Below are 4,706 nucleotides of genomic sequence, written 5' to 3'. Positions count from 1 at the left end.
TGCCACTAAGACAGAACAATTCATACTGAAGCTTTCATAATACCAAAATATATTGTTTAATAACATCCATATAACATGTTGAAAAGCCGAGTTAAATATCACACAAGAAGTTAAAAATGGAAAAAGGTTCTTCCTATGATCCTCCAGTGTTTCACAGATACCTTACAGACATTAGTCAAGTGGAATATTATTTGATGCTATACTAGTTTCATTTGACAAATGGGTAAATCCTCTAATCCTTAGTTGTCTCACATGCTTCTTTTCAAATTATCTTCCTAGTTGAAGAAGCTATTAACTGAATTTGGTTAAAAAACCTCAACTTTAACTCAGATTGACATTTAATCTGTCACCAAATGAAAAGCATTAATTTTGCTTTTACTTAGGCCACAGGGCAGGAATCGATCAGAACCTGTTCAGTTTCCAAGAGGCCTTAAACCACATTAAACAATGTCATTTTAGCAGCTCAAGAAGAAATACTGCAATGGAATTTCAGCAACTGGAGGTCATTCAGGTGCAGTTCTATCCTAAAACACCCCCCTACACTTTATTAGCTCACTATGGCAAATTTTAGGGTTCCAAAACAAAGTTAATGCTCAAAGGACATTAAGCAATTGGCGCTGAAAAACAACCTCTACAGATGACAAGCACCTTTTCAACCTCTGTATTTCAAAACAGCCACTTAGCCAACTAACTGGAATGGATGACTAGAATGGAAAGGGAAGCTATTAAAGATAGGTGCCAATTTAATAGAAATAGCTGCTGAATGAGAATGGTTTTAATAGTAAAAGTATTTGCTTGCCATTTTAACTAACAGGATACGGAACCAATGCAATGTTTTCAATAACACTAAAAATATTACTTTAAACTATTCATATTAATATAACCAACCCACCAGGAATTTCACTTTAAACACCAAGTAACTGCCTTTTGTTTGTAAATGAGGTCAGTAAGCTATTTCAGCCCTACCAAGGAGACTTCAGATTTCAGTGACATGAAAACACTGGTAAGTGCTAGGCTAGCTTTTACAGCACTATCATTTAAAGAGGACACAACTGTTCTGAAGTTTGCTGAGCAATTATATGTACAAAGCTGATGCACAGCATGCTCTATACATTTTCATGCACATACTGCATATAAATTTCAAAGAAAAAGCACTGCATGTTTTCCTCGCATTTAAAAGAAGGCTCCTCGGGAAGCTCCAGCAAGTGACTGCGTAACAAGTTACCGCAAAGCAAGTTAATTAACTGCTCTGCAGTAACTGCCCACGTGTGCACACTTATCCTGCAATAAACTCAGGACAGCTCACTTCTAAAAGAAGCACAGCAAGCCAACTGGCCTATTGTTACCAAGTTGCCTCCAATATGCTACACATCCACACCCAACCTCACCCAGCGAGTCAGGCAAGGAGCTGTACACCTTGTCCTGCCTCTCTGAAGATGTCTCTGCCCTGGTACCCCTTCCTGCCTTTTGTCTTTTTAATTAATTAACTAACTAACATAAAATGACCCGTTCAGACAGAGATTTGAAAAGAGTAGCTAAATAGGAGCACCCACAGATCACATTGCCCAGGCCACTGGTAAGTTCTGGAGGAAGTAATTAGCAGGCCTCAGGAGAAGTCTCCGTGGGCCTCGCTTGGCACAGCCCAGCTTCTGCCTGCCTGCCACATTCCATACCCTGTTAGGAAACAGGTTCCAGTGCATTAAACAGGATTCTGAAGCATACACCCAAGAAACTCAGCCTAAATTCACTGCAATATTTTCAGTAATGTACCATATGATTTAGAAATTGTCTGTTAGTTGCTTAACACCTAAAACATACCTGGGTTTAACCGCAATGAAGAAAAAGAAATGAACAAAAAAAGTCTCAAAGTTCACTAATACTGTAACACTGTTTTAATAGCTAATGCTACTAAAGCAGCAGTATCAAAGTTCTTCTCACCCGCAGTAATTCAGACTAGTTCTACCTTCTCCTTTCATTTCTCACTTTATGCCTCTGTCATGTGGAGACTTAGCTCATTTTTAGGTTTTAATTCTTTAAATGCTTTTAGATGAGTAACTCCAAAATAAAGATTTAAAAACCAAAATGTCACATTCCAGTATCAATTTCAGTCACAGTATAAACTGTTCCATCTTAAATTTGTAGTCAAATTCCACAGGCACTAACCTCATGGCAGCATTAAATGTGAAACAATGTAATGTGAGCTGTGAAGAAAATTATTTCTTCTGCTGTTACAAGGCTGCAGACAATGTCATAAGAGGGTATATGAATATACAGACTGAAAAAATGCCTGTATTGCACAAAGAACAGAGGTAATCAACACCCTTCATCACTTATCTTCCACAGTTAAGGTCCTTCTGAAATCAAAACTAAAGACAAACCTAAGCTTCTCTACAGAGACAATCAAAATGGGCAAGATGAATCAATATTTTTTATGCACAAATTGTGATTTAAATTTTGTTTCCCCACAAGGATTCCTCAGCTAGTAAGTGGTCTTTGAGTTCTACAGTGGTATAATCCCATAGTTTAAACAGGATTTTGGGTTAAGCAGTAGTGAGCCAAATCCATTTGTACCTTAATGAGTTCACGTGAGGTTTAAATTTCATCAAGTATATTCACCCTTTCAGCTGATTCCATTACTTTTTGGGCGACCTTGTATAACCATGGCCTTAAGAATGGGATCTTCATGAAACAGTTTAAGAGAAAGCCACTTTCAGTATTCCTCCTATTCTTTCACAGGCTTGTTTCTTTTTAATTGCTCCACTAGTCCTCTGAAAATTTCCAACTTTGTTTAGCGTAATAATCTCCATATAACAAATGCACAAAGTCATTCTACTTTCATAAGGAAAAAATTGTTTTAGAGTATTTAGTTCCTCAACAGTGGAATTAAATGGTGTTCAGAAACTGAAATTTGATTTCCATTTTTATAGTGATTTGGGGGGAAAAAAAAAAAAAAATCAATCTAGCCAAACAACACTTATCCTTAAGTGCATATTAATCTACAGCATAAAAAGACAAAGTTTTCTTAATTACATAGTGTTACTTCTTGATACGCATGATAATAAATAAATGTTAACAATGGCTCTTTCCTAGGCATATGCTTTTGTGTCTCAGTTATTGTCCCATATCTGAGATAGCAACTATAATACCAATTTTCTAGAATTCTAGGAGAGGAATTAAAACATGTAATAGATTACTTTTAAGTTTTGTTGACTTTTGAGGACTAGAACTTGCACAGAAACACGACTGAAGGAACAACAGGCACCATAAGTAATGTGCAAAACACCCAACACAAGCAAGAGCAGTGCTCATTGAACTAGGCCTCCTAACCCACCAGTGTCCCCAGCTGCATAAACAAAACCACACAGCATTTATGCCATCACTATATACTGTATAGAGACATTAACTTCCACTCAAGAGATGCATTACATTGCCCAGGATTTAGGATTAATATATAAAATGGTAATATCTCTTGTCACTAGAATTCATGACATTCACAAATTTGGCCATGCCGCTCCAAATATATGGTGCAAATTTAGTGTATTCTATTTCCCTCATGTGCTATAAACCAGGATATTACAAGGCATAAACTGAGAAATAAGAGTGGCTGCTTTGGACTCATCATCTGGAAGATGATGCCTTGTGTTAATTTAGTAAGCTCGTGTTGGATGAGAATAAACTTATGCTCTCATACTTCTCCAGTGGATCAGGCTGGATGTCAGGCGAATGATTCCCTGAGGAAGTGTACACACTGTCTCCTCCCTGAGCAACTAAAACATTGCTCATGCGTGGAATCATTCCAGTGCTTTCAAAGGTGCTTCTAACTCTGAAAGTCACTTTTGCTTGTTTGTTTTTTAAATTTGTCTGTGTTCACTCCCAAAGACCTTTGTAGATGAACCTACAACCAGTTCCGACCGAAGTCAGACTGCTTTTGTTACACTTTCCTCCCTGTACACTCTTCCCTTGTGTTTCTCTGTTGACACTGTGCTCCTCCCCACTCTAATGCTGTTCCTCAACTAGTGTCACAGGCAACTTCAAAAAGACAGCTAGAGAACAGCATGATGTTGAGAGAGGGCAAACCTTGTTGATTCTCAGTAAAAGCTTATCCAAGTATAGTAAAGACAGGGTGAACAGCCACCTGCAGGTGTTTCTGCTGGAGCAGCAGGGCAAGCAGTCCCTTTAAAAAGAGAGGAACCACCTAATGTAAAGCATGGTCCTACATCGTTAGCAGTAAGCGAGAACACCCAAGGACCACAACTTCATGAGATGGAGTACATGACACTTTCCGCCTTCACAGCTCATATCAAGGCTTAGAGCATGCTTAAGGCACATATGAAGAAGCATAACAGTACCCGTGAGCTAATTTTGCACTACCCCAGAAATTTCCCACAAGCTTCTCAATGCCTCTACAGCTTCTGAACTTGTGAAAACACTGACAACTGGTGTCGTGGCAGAACTGGAGCCTGCTCGGGTCTCCCAGTGACCCGATGTAACACTTGTCACCGCGGCCGAACAAAAGCACCGGGCTGCAGGCCCCCAGGGAAGCGCGATGGGATGCGCAGGAACCAAACCACCCTTCCCCCGCAGGCTTCGGCGCATCTTGGGGAGCTCTTCCCTTCAGCCAGCCCCAGAGGGCGAGGCCGCCTCCCTGCACAAAGCCCAGAGACCACCTCCGATAGCGGGAACACGGCTGGTCACAGCCACGTCCC

This window comes from Merops nubicus, unplaced genomic scaffold (assembly GCF_000691845.1).
Source record: "Merops nubicus isolate BGI_N331 unplaced genomic scaffold, ASM69184v1 scaffold51154, whole genome shotgun sequence".
NCBI lineage: Eukaryota > Metazoa > Chordata > Aves > Coraciiformes > Meropidae > Merops > Merops nubicus.
Note: the sequence above shows the minus strand (reverse complement) of the source record.